The following is a 16,729-nucleotide window of genomic DNA, read 5'->3' on the forward strand; positions in this document are numbered from 1 at the left end:
ATTAAGTGTAATAATGGCCAGCAGAGATTTAATTCCCAGAGACAATGTGGGTTATCTTTTGTGACACAGAATGCATTAGGTAAGGTTCATGTCAGATTTTCACATCCTCTCTCAATAAAGATTTTAGTTATAAAATCAGCCCTTAATTAGGAGTCCGCGTGTAAAGATCTATGGGTTGTGAGACACAGTCAAGGAGAAATGCAATCGCTCTGCAATCCGTCCCTGGAGAAGCCACGGGGAAAAATAGTGTGGGTTGTCTCTTTCTTCACTCCTACACTGGCTGACTGTGAATACTTAAACCATCACCCAGACAGAGTTCACATCGCTGCTGCTCTGAAGTCTGTGCTGACATCCAGTCTATTACAGGGCTTTAACATCCTCCTTATACTTGCTCATAAATATTGCAGTTGATATGCTGCCCTTGTCCAGTGGATCCCTCAGAACCACAGGACTCTGATCCAGCTCTAGTGTTGTTGTCCTGCTGCTGTAAATACTCACAGTGCTTTTATTTACTCACTGAAAATAGTCCCACAGAAATGCAATATCTTCTTGTGCTTGAGTCATGTAGCTAAAGATTGATATTGTTTGCAGCAACCAATAGAGAACCGCAGTGACGGGTCCTAAAACCCGGATGTAAACTCCTTCCGGTTCTTTCGTCAAAACGCAATGTAATCTCTCCATAGGATTTTGGAAAATAGCTGGAAATAAGGTCTGTGGTTGAGACGCATTTAAGAGACGGATCACGTTTTGTTCAGCTGGATAATATCCACATGTCTATCCTACTTTTATCATTTTCAAAGCATAAATCTAGTCGCAAGAAGCTAAATGCTAACGTTATGCTAATAAGGTAACTACAGCAGGGTCGCCGCGTCAACGTCACGCCAACTTAAGATCCATATTTAAACGTACAGATTGTAAATGGTACGAGTTGAAGCGTTTGTTTGAACACTTTGCAGGAGGCAGGGACTTGCTTTCAAGCAGAACAGAAACGAACTTAGAGGAGTGTTTACGTGTTCGGTGTAATGACGTAAAACGGCCTGGACAACTTCTGTAGTCCTATTCAGCCACTTGGTAACAACCATCGTTTTTCAGACACGTCAACTCTTCAGAAATCACCAGCGGGGTCACAGCTGATGGATTTAATGTCGTAGAACAAAACGTGATCCGTCTCTTCAATGTGTTTCAACCACAGACCTTATTTGGAGCTATCTTCCAAAACCCTATGGAGAACTTGCATTGCTTTTTATCGAAGGAACCGGACGTGGTAAAAATGCTAACTTACTTCCGGGTTTTAGGACGCGTCACTGCGGTTCTCTATAGGCTTTTGGTACGGGCAGGGTTGGGTGACGATATTAAAAAATGGACTAAAACATAGTTTGTGGAAAGTTAGAAAAGCCCTGTAACCGAAGTAGTCTTCCCATGTAGGCACCCTAGAATTGTTAAAAGGAAATTCAATTTTTTGGACATGTAAGTCCTCAAAGTAACTTTTCACAGTCACAGTTCAAGAATGTCCTTGCTTTTCTGATGAGTGGTTGGTTTGTTTTATTTGGCATGGATTGTATCCGAGTAATACCCTTCTTTCTTTACACTTGTTACCACAATTAGAATGCATTTTATTACATTACATTGAAGCTAAAGTAGGTGTAGGTTTTTAGGTTTGTATTCATAATTCATTCCTCTTCTTATGCAATGCCTCGTTATTGGCCAGATTCCAGGAATGTGTGATTCTGTTCCTGCTGTACATCAGACACTCGACATGTCTCTGCTTTAGGCGAAGCATTTCTTTTAGATGTTGTTTTTCTTAGCCTCTTTTTGGACTATATGTTCGACGGCCTCAAGAGACTATTACGATTCCAAGTGAATTCTTTATAAAAATGACATTCTGCCAAGTCAACCTCCATCTTCTGAGCATCATAATGTAGTTTATATTGATTGTAATGAAAAATATAGAATTTAGTGCAGGACGACAGAAGAACAAGCATCTTGTGTCAATTTTCTTCTTTTAGCATAATGTACTGCAGCTGGCAGTGACTCTCAACTCTTCAAACCTCGCCTAATGGAGTACAGAAGACTGAGTCTCGACCGCTGCATGCTTGTCGTGCCTCGATTTAAACGCGCAGCATTGTTGCGGGATTGCATCACTCGGGCCTTTCCTGTATATCTTGACACATCGGCATTCAACGGCCGTGAATGAGAGAGGATTACTACGAATGCTCCAAAAGTCCCAATCCCTTCAGAGGGAAAATGACCGCCTGCCACAGTCACAGCAGCCTGCATGCTGCCTGTGGAGCGAGGACCGGATTAATTGAGCACCCATCCAGCCGAACGGACGTTGTCAAACCAGATCAATACCATCAGGGAAAGGTAGGGGTCACGGAGGAAGGAGTGGAGGTGTGTGTGTGTCAGGAGAGGGCAACAGTATGGTGTGTGTGACAAGCGATGGCCTTTCTGCATGTGTTGCCCTCGTCTGGATGGCATTCATCGCCAGTAATTGGCTATCTTAAAAGGGAGATCATGTTTGCTCCGTAATGATTTTCTGCCACCCGTCCTCAATTAAGCTGCGTGCCAGTCTGTCAGATATTTGACAGAAGAGCATAAAAGGTTTATACATGTTTTAAACAGATGAGTGTGTATGCAGGCCGTGGAGAGAAAGCATTATTTGCTCCTCCCCGGAGAAACTGTTTCGCAGTGAATCTCAAGGGACACTAAGTAGGACATGCTGTGCGTGGAAATGAAAGCAGAGGCATGGGAAACTGAAGCAGCAATACACACACGCACACGCACACACACACACACACACACTTACATACACAAAAATACATGACCTACTTGTCAGCTTCCTTTCCACTCACAGTGAGCAGCGTTTTAATGAATCTGATGAAGAAAAACAAAAAAACAATGTGTTGTTTCGTTGCCTAATATGTTTTGGTGCTTCCCTATTCAACAATTAAACTTAAATGGCAATCGCAGTGAAAACAGAGTCTGAAATATGATACAATATCTTGATGTCATCAGGGTTTTTTGTAGTTTTTTGAAGGGTCCATATTATGCTTTCATTTTCAGAGACTCCATCTGGAGGGATCACCGGGGTTTGAGCCTGAATTCTCTTGAGTGCATTGTGGGAAATGTAGGATCCCGTGTTTTTTTGCCCTACGTTATGCCTCGGGTGTTTCTCAATGTCGAGTACGCTTGCTCGGTAGCACATGTCTTCCGAGTCACTTGCTTCAGAAGCGAGGCAAGAATCCTTCCTAGCCTCGGAAAACGAAGAATGGTGGGACAGGCTAACAGGTGTGCGTCATGTGCGAGGCCAAAGATTTGGAAATTGGTCCGTGCGCAAAGCATTGTGGGGATTTTAAGACCGCGGAGTCTACACATGTGCAGCCTCGAAATTTCTCGCTACGAAGGACGCCGGCCTCGGTAGAATTCCAAGTATGCTGGACATTGGAACAGTCCTTCGGTGGCACTCGATGACGTGGTATGCTTGAAATAGTGGCTCTGGAGCAGCCTTCCTTGACATTGAGAAACACCCCTCGACTGCTTCACTTTTGACAATTCAATCTTATCTGTCCTTTGTAAGTTCCTGAATTTGATTGAAATCAAGACTAAATTCTTGGAGTTCTCCTTTAAATTCCATTCGTACTCCTCATTGGATCGACTTTCAACATCAATGTTCACACAGCATCTCTGGGGCACGTCTATAATCAAGAGAAGCCTGAAGACAGGCCTTTCATTTCATCTGACATTAGCGTTTTTACAACCAACAGGCAAAGAGGGTTTCCCATCAGCCACTGAGCCTCTGGCATTCAGGGCACGGTTGTAGATGAGCGTATAAAAAAAAGATATATTAATAAAAAACTGCCGCAGCCCCAAACAACGTGGGCTGTGTTGCTGCCGGTTGCGTAACTCCTCAGAACAGTCCTCATTATTTCTCCCGGAGCTCTCAGTGGGTTAATTCCCCGGCGCTTGTCATCTCCTTCATTACGCCGAGCGCTCGAGAGGCAGCAGTCCTCTTCCTCCCCGGGGGGTGCAGGCAGGCCCCCACTTCTCTGTGTCAGATATCTAATACCCTGCAGTTCAACATGGGTGCCAAACGAGTGGTTTATCAATCTCAGCAAATCAAATCTAACTTTATTTATGGACACAAAGGTTACTCAAAGTGCTTCACAAACCACCTCCCCCTTCCCAGGTAGTAACACATAGCTTTGTGATTAAAAATAACACTTAATACAAACACATTTATAAAATAGGGATAAAATACAATTCAGTTAAAAGCCACATTTAAAGAGGTGGGTCTTGAGTTTGCGCTCAACGCTCTCTGCTGTCTTCACCGTGTCTTCTGAGTGAATGTCAGTTACATAAACGCATGTGTGATGCATATAAATATATATATATATATATATATATATATATATATATCATCCTGGATAAGTAGGGAAATAAAGCCAGAGGGGCATCGGAGGGGCATCGGAGGGGCATCAGCTGGGGCCGTGTGTACCTGGCCTCCACAGCCTGTAATGGGCACCCCGGCCTCAGCTGTCCGTGTGGGGGAGTGAGGAGCCTTAATGGGAGTGTATTTTATCATACTGGGCTATTATTGCCTCACATATAAGCCGGTACAGTGAACACACACACACACACACACACACACACACACACACACACACACACACACACACACACACACACACACACACTGTGTCAGCACATCTGATGCTACCTTACTCCACTCAGGTGTGTGTGTGTGTGTGTGTGTGTGTGTGTGTGTGTGTGTGTGTGTGTGTGTGTGTGTGTGTGTGTGTGTGTGTGTGTGTGTGTGTGTGTGTGTGTGTGTGTGTGTGTGTGTGTGTGTGTGTGTGTGTGTGTGTGTGTGTGTGTGTGTGTGTGTGTGTGTGTGTGTGTGTGTGTGTGTGTGTGTGTGTGTGTGTGTGTGTGTGTGTGTGTGTGTGTGTGTGTGTGTGTGTGTGTGTGTGTGTGTGTGTGTGGCGGCAGCAGCTGCTCTGTGGTGTAAATATTGTTTCGGATGCCAGCCTGTTGTAATTACCATCTCTCTCTCTCTCGGGTGGAAACAATCAATCTGTGTGTTGGGATGGCACTGACAGGCTGCTTTCTCTCAGTAGTTATTTTACACACAGTACTAAACTAATGATTAATTGTAAGACTAGAAGACTAAATAACTCCGTAAGGATATTCTCAATATGCTGACATGCCTATAACAATAGTACTTACAATGCTTTATTTACGAGTTAACCATCTTCATTAAACAATCAATCTAGTAGTTGAGATAGAAGTGATGGACCACGAGACTGACATGTGCTATATTTAGACTTTAATCAAACAGAACTATCCCTTTGAAGATGACACACATTTTCCTACATGTAAAACAACAAAGAGATAATTAAAAAAATTGTCGAGGAGAGTGAATATAGAAATTCGATGCATTCAATTAAGAAGTATTTTCTATTCTTAGCTTCTTCCCAGTTGGAGGTAATACTGCAGGGATTCCTAACTCAAAGTTATTCTGCTGACACAGAGCTCCCCTGCTCGTTCTGCAGGCTCCAGGCTCATAGTGTCGTACCTGTCGGTGTTTCTGAGTACAATAATGGGCTAATGGGTAAACATGTTATCCCTTACTCCCCGAGCCATAGACTGCTGCTTCCACGTTTTAACGCAAAACCCCACGTCAAAATCTCAGTGATCGGAAAGGTGATCTAAAAACCCTGCTTGAGGTGATGACGGGTCATTTGTCACTGCTGGTGTCGTCTTGCTATCATCACATGTCAGGAAGCGTGTTTTCCTCCGCTGAAACAGAGATGGAAATCCCTTCGGCTCCCGGCTGTTTTATTTTCGGCGTATGTTAAGTACCCGGCTGTGCCATTTTAAACCAGGCTGTTTTCCATCTGAATTATTTAAAATGCTCCTTCTCATGGACTGTTCTCACGTTCACCTTCATGCCCCCCGGGTGCTGCACACGTCACCTGCCTGGCTGGTCAACCTGGTCACCGATACAAATACATTATTATTACGATATTACTGTGCACACAGCTTACCTTTATTTATGAGTGCCTTTCATACAACCATGAAGCCAAAGGTGCCACATCAAATCAGCAGAACAAAACGACATTTTATATAAGACTGCAATAGTTAAAGTATATACATTTTTTGATATTTGATAAACTTTATTAATCCCCGTGGAGAAATGGTTTCTCTGCATTCAACCCATCCTAGTGTTAGGAGCAGTGTGGGGAACGGTGCCTTGCTCAGGGACACCTCGGTAGCACTTGGTCTTGCCGGGACTTGAACTGGTGACCTTCCAGTTGCCAAGCCAAGTCCCTATCGACTTCGCCACCACCACCCCAAAAGCCAATATAATAACATCATTGCACGGTTAAAATAAAACACCTCCTTTATTCACTTCCAGGCTTCAATAAATGTTACGAGGTCCATTGCCGTGCCGACCGACGTATCAAATAACTGATGTTTAAAACTATAAAAAATGTTATCCAGATATAAACCTGATGAACCTTTGCTTGTTTGCTCCGCTGCCTTACTTCTGGCTGCAGAGGGACAAATGTCCTGATATAAACCTCGCTCAACCTAAACCTCTGGTCGTATTTTAAACGTGGCATGTTGTCTTTTGACTCGATGTGTTTTTAAAGCTACAGTAAAGGGAGGCCACCTCCAGAGTCTTGAGCTAAACCGGGGGATCGGATTCCCTCTCGGAGCCTGGCTTTAGTCCGCGTTGTGGGTCACGGGGTGATGATCTCTTCCTGTCAGGAATGCCGAGAGTTTCCTGCGTGTTCTCCCTCTTCCGGCCGTGTTAGCGGTTGAACATGTGACTCAGAGAGAGAGCGCCTACTGTATCACTGTTACCTAACGCTCAGCAGGCCATAAGGGGACGTCTTTTTGCAGCTCTCGCATCAAGGGAATATGCTGATCAGATGAAGTGTATTCAGAGGGGAAAGGATTCTGCACCTGCTCCGAGGAGGCTGCAGCCCGGCCTCATATCGGAGCTGTTGTTACGTAAAACCACCAGGGCTGTGCGGGAAATGTGTTCCGTTAGAAATTACCTGTAATCTGAGTGTGAAACCTGCCTTTCATGAAGCATAGTCAGGCAGCAGCCGATACACCAACAATGCAATATGTATCCTGATTACGCAATACGTGTAATCCGTCACTCCCCAAGCCTGCATGCAACGCGCTGCTTTGATATCAGTGTTTGATCCCTAATTAAAGCCTCGGTTAGTTCCTGGGTGTTTGAGTTATTTGACAGACCGTGCAGCCTCTTGGATTCGGTGCACTCTAACCTTTGGGCCGATATTCTCAGAGCATTACTATGCAAGGCGAGCCGACTCCATTCGCATTCCTGAGCAAGGACGTTGAAGGGAAAACAAGTTTGCGTGTGTGAAGTATGCAGTTTGTTGATCTGTGTGTGTGTGTGTGTGTGTGTGTGTGTGTGTGTGTGTGTGTGTGTGTGTGTGTGTGTGTGTGTGTGTGTGTGTGTGTGTGTGTGTGTGTGTGTGTGTGTGTGTGTGTGTGTGTGTGTGTGTGTGTGTGTGTGTGTGTGTGTGTGTGTGTGTGTGTGTGTGTGTGTGTGTGTGTGTGTGTGTGTGTGTGTGTGTGTGTGTGTGTTTTGTTAGTGTCGTGGGGAGAAAGGAAGGCTCTGTTTGGGTGGGGGGGAGGGGGTGGAGTAAGAATCAGACCCAAACTTGGCTGTCTCGGCACAGTAACTCTCCCACCCATCGACTCTCTCTCTCCCCCCTCGGTCCCGCTCCAGCTCTCCCACCTGCTTTCATTCGGAGTTAGCGGACCAGGGCGGGAAAATGTAGATGGTCTCAAAATGGAGGAGCAGAGCATGACATCAAAGAGTTTGAGGAAAGTTTAAGGAGAGTGAGCGAGGGTCCCTCCAAACTGGAAATTGTGCAATCACTAAAACCAAATATCTTTGAGTCTCAGACAGCTGTTACCCAAGATGCAATTCATGCAGTCTTTGGTGGACAAAATGTACATTTTTGGTACCACTTTCGAATACACTCCTAATTAATCTATAAACATATGCACTTGTTCCCAACAGTGAGTGCACCGAGGCCACAGAGCAGCACATCTCCTTCAGTCCTCTCTCAGACAGGCAGTGTGTTCAGAACCTATAGCAGCGTGTGTGGACTACAAAGACCTGAGAGAAGAAAGAAGTCGAACCACCGCGGTCTGTCAGATCCAGCCGGAGACGCCCGAGGACAGTTTCAGGATCTGAAGTCTCAGCGTGGCTAACTGAGTCACACGGCTGCATGCCCGCGTTAACAAGACGCCAGCAAGAGGGACACCAAGACAAATGAGAAGTGGACAGACTTCAAAGTCCTGCACAGACTTGGGATCTCCATGCTGAGCGCTCACCTTTCAATCGATTAAAGTGGCAGGATTTCCACTCCAGGAACACCGCGGGATATGTCTGATTTCAGCCTTTGTGCCCACATTTCTATTTGTATCCAGACAGAACATTTAAATTAGAATCCATGAGAGAAAATGTATAACAGCAGACTCTTTGAGCCGGATGGTTTCTGCTCCGCCAGCGGGAAAGTAGGCCATGGGCTTCAGAGACAGTGAAGGAGGTGTGTGTGTGTGTGTGTGTGTGTGTGTGTGTGTGTGTGTGTGTGTGTGTGTGTGTGTGTGTGTGTGTGTGTGTGTGTGTGTGTGTGTGTGTGTGTGTGTGTGTGTGTGTGTGTGTGTGTGTGTGTGTGTGTGTGTGTGTGTGTGTGTGTGTGTGTGTGTGTGTGTGTGTGTGTGTGTGTGTGTGTGTGTGTGTGTGTGTGTGTGTGTGTGTGTGTGTGTGTGTGTGTGTGTGTGTGTGTGTGTTCTCCTCAGAGCTTTGCAGCAGTATTCCCAAAAGAACTGTTTCCAAAATATAGGTTCTTATTTGCATTTCATTTGGAATAATTGTTCTCTTTGACATGTTTCCTGCCGCTTTCTCTCCCATATTTGATATTACTCTGGCTCTTGACGTTAATTAAGCGGCCTGGCTTCCCACAGGGCTCTGGTGAAGGCTATTTTTGTCCCTGCGCTCCATCGCTGTGTTGCAGCACAAACTGCACGTCTCAGCCGCTTTCTGTCACCGTGATGCGATGATGCGTGTGAAACACAACGAGCCGTCACACGGAGCATCGGACATTACACAGACTTTGAAATAGGCAGGGTAAAGTTTATTGTATTGCCCTTTTTCCTTTTCCCTGTCACGCATCTCCTTCAAGGCAAAGTCTAGACGATTTCAAGGTTGAAGTGCATGTCATTCAGAGGGCGTTTTAATTCATGTAAAAGCTTCTCAGCATTGCTGCGAAATGGCACCGAGTCAAGACATCGTGTTATTAATGGCATTTAACACCTTAAAAAGTCAAATGATGATTGGGAGACATTTTAGCCTTGGCAGAACATGTACATGCACAGGAACCTATGCAACACTACAGGAGAGGGGACACCCCAAAAAGCGTAACAAGGCTCTTTGAAATAAGTGTTTCTGGTTTTGCTGAAACGTCGTCTAAATAACCTCACTCTCTCTTCTCCTTCTCTCTTCCAGTCTCCCAGTCCAACAGCAGCTTAAAGAAGCATCGCAGCCGGAGCATCTTCAGCCCCTTCTTCTGCTGCTTCCGAAACTACAATGACTACCACGCGGACCCCCCACCCTCCAACAACAAGACCCTGTCCCTGCCCCCGCCGCCCGAGGAGAATGGCAGTCCTCCCAAGGTGAAGCGCCGTGTATTACGTGATGTTTTATGAGATCCAGTGATTTGCTTGAGAGCTTGTTAGGGGTTTGCGTTCTCCTCCAGAGAGCTGAGGCTGAGCTCCCTCCACAACATTTTTTCCAGCTGCTTCAAACCCGATGAACCGAGAGCTTGTTTACCATCGGCTGCTTGAAAAATACGGGCTGGCTTCCCATCTCGCATTCTTCGATATCTGCCCACGCACACACACTGTCGACACACTCGCTCTTACCATGACAACACTTGTACTGCTTTTAATCCCCCATAAAGTGGGCCGTGTGTGTGTGTGTGTGTGTGTGTGTGTGTGTGTGTGTGTGTGTGAGAGTGAGAGTGTGTGTGTGTGTGTGTGTGTGTGTGTGTGTGTGTGTGTGTGTGTGTGTGTGTGTGTGTGTGTGTGTGTGTGTGTGTGTGTGTGTGTGTGTGTGTGTGTGTGTGTGTGTGTGTGTGTGTGTGTGTGTGTGTGTGTGTGTGTGTGTGTGTGTGTGTGTGTGTGTGTGTGTGTGTGTGTGTGTGTGTGTGTGTGTGTGTGTGTGTGTGTGTGTGTGTGTGTGTGTGTGTGTGTGTGATGGATTGCCGGGCACCTACGCCTCCCCCTCTTCTCACACACACTCTGACCAGTGTAGCGAGGATGTGTGAAGCGGGAAAAGGCGCCAAAAGACTCCGCAAACACATCGCTCTGAAAGTACAGAGGGCTATAAATGGAGCACATTTCCACTACCTGTAAACAGTGGGATGAAGTAACGTTGGGTTACGTATTGTAACCCTTGTAATATTAGCACAGGCTCCGCCCTCTACTGGACTCTATGGGTACTACCCTCTATGCAAGCATTCTCCCACTGAGACTTCTATAGACGTAGCCGGCCTTGGGCGGGCCTACCTGAATGCGCGTGCATCACACCGTATAAAAGGAGGCCTCGCCTCCTGACTATCATCCTACACCTCTCTTCAGCGAGCGGAATAGGACAGACAGTGCCCTGAGTAGAGGGCTCCGCCTGTGCTAATATGACAAGGGTTACAATACGTAACCCAACGTTATATCTCTCACAGGCTCCGCCCTCTACTGGGCTCTATGGGTACAGTGGGTGGAGCCGCGATGTATACGCGCACTGTCGTCCAAAAACAACATTCCACCGTACTGCCCCTGACCGGCCTTTATGGTCAGCAGCTGCTGCCCCACCTTCTCCTTTAACCCGGTTATAACCGAGGAGAAATCTGGGCTGTGGCTGACAGAGCACACCCTGCTGCGCTTACCTCGCAGAAAGTGTGCTCAAAAAACAGTGCCGGGAGACCCAACCCCCCGCCCACAGACGGATGGGGAGAGCCCCCTCGGCCCCGAATGAGCTTACTACACGCCTGCTTCCCTGAATCTCTAAGAATAACAGGGAGAGCGCCAGAGCCCACGTCCCACACTCAAACACTGACCCCGTGCAGAGTGTGTGGACTAAAGTGTGGAGGGCTGTAAGGGCCCAGCGTGCCCCTAGCCCATCCCGGGACCCTCAGAGGGCCCGAGAACAGCGAAGGCGTATTACGTCCGGGGAGGGGGTCAGATGCCAACTGACCTACAACCCCCCTCCCCCCTACCAGTCCTGTGATGCCCCCGCAAGCACAGACGAGGAGAAAGAGCCCAACATGTCCAAGAGATAAAACCTTATGAAGGGGCCTGGCGTCGACCAAGACGCCGCTGTGCATATATCCACTCACACCGTTGGATAAGGCTATCGACGCAGCCACAGCCCGTGTGGAGTGCGCACGAACCCCCGTGGGGCAGGCTCTCCCTGCCTGTCCGTAGGCATGTGCAATGCACTCGCAGAGCCAGCCTGCCAGGCGTTTCTTGGACAGAGCTTTCCCGATCACACCGCCCCCGAAGCACACGAACAGCTGTTCGGTGCGTCTAAGGGCAGCCGTGCGCTCCACATAACATGCTAGCGCACGCACCGGGCAGAGGAGGTGCAGTTTAGCTTCCCTGGCCCCATCATGGGGGGGAAGACTAAAACCCCCTAACTGAATAGCCCTCAACCTGAACGCAGTCCTTAGGTTTTGGGCACAAAGGAGGGGTTCGGTCTGAGTGTCGCGCCGCTCCGGTCACCCCGAATCAGTAAACAGCTCGGGTGCCCCGACAGAGCAGTTAACTCGGACACCCTTTTGGCTGACGTTAAGGCAAGAAGCAAAGCTGTTTTCCACGACAATGCTTTCAGAGAGGAGAGCTCCAGAGGCTCAAACGGCCCCGAGGCCAGAGCCTCGAGCACTAGGGGCAGGTCCCGCCATAATGCAGCCTTTACCACTACGGGTAAACTGCATTGGAGTCTTTGCTCGAGGCGTAGTGTGTTCTCTGACAGCAATACGCCGGCCATAATGTCCCTGCACCCGCATAGCACTCCCCTTTAGATAGCACTCCCTGCGGTTCATCCCTCTCATCTGCGCATCCCACTAGCCACCTCCTTTACAGGAGCTACAGCTGGGGCAGCGAATGGGGAATTTGTACGGTTAACATTGTGTGTAGGCCTTGTGAAAACAAAAGACACTCAGATTTGGATACAGATCAACCTCATTCTTATTAGAAAACGTAGTGATCTGTGCATTATACAGGGAGGAGGCGGGATTCGCCCTCTCGTCCCGGGCGGAGAGATTTTCTCCCCCCGCCAGTCAGATCCGTAAAGACGGAAAGCCCGTCCCCGTGAATGCCGGCACGCCGGTTCCACGGGGTGGGCCGAAGAGGTGGAGGGCGCCGCGGGCACGGGATCTCCCTATACTGGGGTTTACAGCAGGGGCGGGGAGTGTATGACAGTGTTTCTTCCGCTGGGGATGGGCAAGAAGCAGCTACGCTGCGACTACTCCTCATCCCGTGAGCAAGGAGATCGATCCAAAGAGCCCTTCCGTAAACACGGGGGCTCCCAGGAGATCAACACGATCCTCTTTGGAAAGTGCCACGCGGCGTGATATCCCAGGGACATCACACGGCGGGCAGCGGTGGCGGCCTGTGATGAAGTAGGGTCGACCCTATATCACGTGAAGCCACCGAGCACCGGTCCCTGGGGGAACCGGGCCAGGGGGCAAGGCCCGTGAACCAAGCTACTTGTTCGGCCTTGCGGCCCAATAATCGCTCTGACCTGGTGAGGCGGGGGCATCTCTAGCAATAAGTGAGTAGCCCACACACCCGCCGCCACGATCATCACCCAGGGAGAGTACAGCCCTGGGCGGTGGACTTCCATGGACGCCAGACCCGGAAGGAATGGCGAACGTGAATGGCACCGCCTCGGCCATATCCTGGTCCCCCAACCACTCGAAGCAAGGTGGTGGGGATCGGTGCCCGCTATTTCAGCCAGGGCACGAAGGACAGGCCCGGGTCTCTAGCAGTGGCGACTCCCTGGAGGTATGATAACTCTTTCTTCTTCTTTCAAACGTCTCAGTCTCTCGTGGAATCACTTCCGCTGCTGAAGAGAAAAGGATGATAGTCAGGAGGCGAGGCCTCCTTTTATACGGTGTGATGCGCGCGCATTCAGGTAGGCCCGCCCAAGGCCGGCTACGTCTATAGAAGTCTCAGTGGGAGAATGCTTGCATAGAGGGTAGTACCCATAGAGTCCAGTAGAGGGCGGAGCCTGTGAGAGATATAACCAAGTAGATTTACTCAAGTACTTAAGTACAATTTTGAGAAACTCGTACTTCTACTCCTCTACAATTCAGAGGTAAACTGTGTACTTTTCCTACACTACATGTATTTAATACCTTTAGTTACTTTACAGATGTGGATGAATGATGTGAAATCTAATCAAGTGTTAAATCAGACTTTAGTTCCACCTGGAGTAAATCCACCAGCTGCCCTGCAGTCTACAAAGTACTTCAGACTAGCTGCACCTTCACCAGCTTTGAGAACACTTTAATGATCAATCATTATAAAACATATCATATATATTATTCTGAAATGGACCAATCTGCGACTACTTTTACTGTCGCTACTTTCCTACACTCTGGTACTTCTACTTTTACTCAAGTGCAAGATCTGAGTACTTCTACTTTTCCTCAAGCACAAGATCTGAGTACTTCTACTTTTACTCAAGCACAAGATCTGAGTACTTTTACTTTTACTCAAGTACAAGATCTGAGTACTTCTACTTTTACTCAAGCACAAGATCTGAGTACTTCTACTTTTCCTCAAGCACAAGATCTGAGTACTTCTACTTTTACTCAAGTACAAGATCTGAGTACTTCTACTTTTAATCAAGTACAAGATCTGAGTACTTCTACTTTTCCTCAAGCACAAGATCTGAGTACTTCTACTTTTCCTCAAGCACAAGATCTGAGTACTTCTACTTTTACTCAAGTACAAGATCTGAGTACTTCTACTTTTACTCAAGCACAAGATCTGAGTACTTCTACTTTTCCTCAAGCACAAGATCTGAGTACTTCTACTTTTCCTCAAGCACAAGATCTGAGTACTTCTACTTTTCCTCAAGCACAAGATCTGAGTACTTCTACTTTTACTCAAGTACAAGATCTGAGTACTTCTACTTTTCCTCAAGCACAAGATCTGAGTACTTCTACTTTTCCTCAAGCACAAGATCTGAGTACTTCTACTTTTACTCAAGCACAATATCTGAGTACTTCTACTTTTCCTCAAGCACAATATCTGAGAACTTATACTTTTACTCAAGCACAAGATCTGAGTACTTCTACTTTTACTCAAGCACAAGATCTGAGTCCTTCTACTTTTCCCCGAGCTGATGAGCTCCCATTAGTTCCGAGTGAACCCAGCGAACCTCTCCATAAAAAGCCTTGTTCCTGTGAAGTTGGCCCGGCTCCCAGCAGTGTACTGTTTCTGGATTTCTGGCCAGCCGTGTTTGTTACTATGGCAGCTATGTTTGTTTTTCAGCAACTCGTTCTCACTTTCTCTCCCTCTGCTTCTCTTTTCTTTCTGCCTGCACATTTGATTTATTATCATGATGTATCTGTGCCTTTGTGTCAGTTCTCCCTGGAACAGAACATTGATTTGTTTCCTTATTAGATTAAATGCATTAAGCGCTGCAGAACGGCTCTAAGGACACTTGATTAAATGAAGTATTACATTGTGATTATCCTGTCTGTCCATCAGAAGGGCGGCTCCAATGATTTGTACTCCATCGGTTATTTTCTCTCGTTGTTTGTCCTGAAGCTGGGATTCATTTAGCTATTTTGGAATCTGCGCGGTTGCCTGTGGTTCGCTGTAATTTAGGATATTCACACTCTCAGCGTGCCGCATCGCAGCCAAGCTTTAAACTACACCTCCCAGCAGACAGGAAGTGCATGTGGCGAGGAGGTCTGCTCTTAGTGTTCAGGGTCAGAGGACTGAGGAGACTCAAATACCTCGAACAGCCATGGAAGAAAACACGTCTGTGTGTTTATTAAAACAGAGAACAACACAGAAGCAGACAAACAAGACTTCTCTGTCGCTGTTGTTTTGTTGTCTCGCTGCAAAATATCATCGATACCACGTCGAATAGCACCAAAAACAGAAATATCGACACTGCTTCCCTGCTTAGCATTCATATATACCCTCAAATTAAATCCAGAGCTAAATCCCAGGTCAAATGGATGTTGAAGAGTCTTGAACATAAAATGTAAGGGTGTAATGAACACCTATTTGTTAAATTGGATTCCTAATATGCTGTCCATATAATCCCTGAATCTCAAGGACACTTAGAAATGGGATAGCAATGTTTTCCATATTCTTTCATGATGAGAATTGTAGAAAAACACAAAATAAACTAGCATTGAAACATACAGTATGTATTGCTTGCTTTTGTCCTGGTTTCGAAGTAGTAGAAATATTGCTGTCATTTAAGCTGCTTTTTTCTGTAAAATCAATACAAATATAGTCAGGGATTTATTATTGAAATTAATTTGAAGTATTCTAAGCTAAACACCTTTACGTCCAACAGACAAAGGTGATCAATTAAATGATTTCCGATCGGGTAGGTTTGGTGCTCGAGCATAACCACTTTGGGATAGCGCCCCCTGGCTGCAGGTGAAGGTATCATTTATCACGGTGAAAATGTCAAGGTCTCGGTCATTCTCTCTCCGCTCAACCTGCATGTGTAAATCAGATTCATCACGGACCTGACGGGGCGTCCTTCTTTGACCTTGCTCACGGGGAATTCTTCCCATGATGCATCAGTGTGCAGTCCCGGGATGAGACATGATAAATACAGTCCACGCAAAAATGCAGAAAATGGCTAGCAGCACATTAATGAGCGTAGGTGAGAGTCCTTGCTCTTCACCTCTGTTTAGGAGTGTGTGTGTGTGTGTGTGTGTGTGTGTGTGTGTGTGTGTGTGTGTGTGTGTGTGTGTGTGTGTGTGTGTGTGTGTGTGTGTGTGTGTGTGTGTGTGTGTGTGTGTGTGTGTGTGTGTGTGTGTGTGTGTGTGTGTGTGTGTGTGTGTGTGTGTGTGTGTGTGTGTGTGTGTGTGTGTGTGTGTGTGTGTGTGTGTGTGTGTGTGTGTGTGTGTGTGTGTGTGTGTGTGTGTGTGTGTGTGTCCATGGCAGCACCATCTGCCTGTCTGACTGTAACAGACTGCTTAGCAGAGGACACAAGTGGGACTCTTTTTTCCCGCTGCCCCTGAAGGCAGCACGGTCACATGTGAGCGATGTCGATATGACGTAAAACAGGGGACAGAAAAACGCACATAGGAACATAAGAAAATGTGTGATTATTATATTACCAGCAGGACATGTAGGGTTTTATATTAGATGTTATTGAAGAAATATTCTCAGTATTCAGCAGTTTCATATCATTTTAAGTTAAATATGTAGATTTCAGGCTGTTGGTGAGTTTAAAACCAATTTGAAGGGTCATTTGTAATAGATGTTATTATATAGACTTAATGATGGATGAGCCGACTGTTAATGCAGGACTATTACAATTAAGTACCTATCCATCTCTCTCTCTCTCTCTCTCTCTCTCTCTCTCTCTCTCTCTCTCTCTCAATTCAATTTCAATTCAAAGGGGCTTTAT

The sequence above is a fragment of the Pseudochaenichthys georgianus genome, chromosome 20 (genome assembly GCF_902827115.2).
Source record: "Pseudochaenichthys georgianus chromosome 20, fPseGeo1.2, whole genome shotgun sequence".
NCBI lineage: Eukaryota > Metazoa > Chordata > Actinopteri > Perciformes > Channichthyidae > Pseudochaenichthys > Pseudochaenichthys georgianus.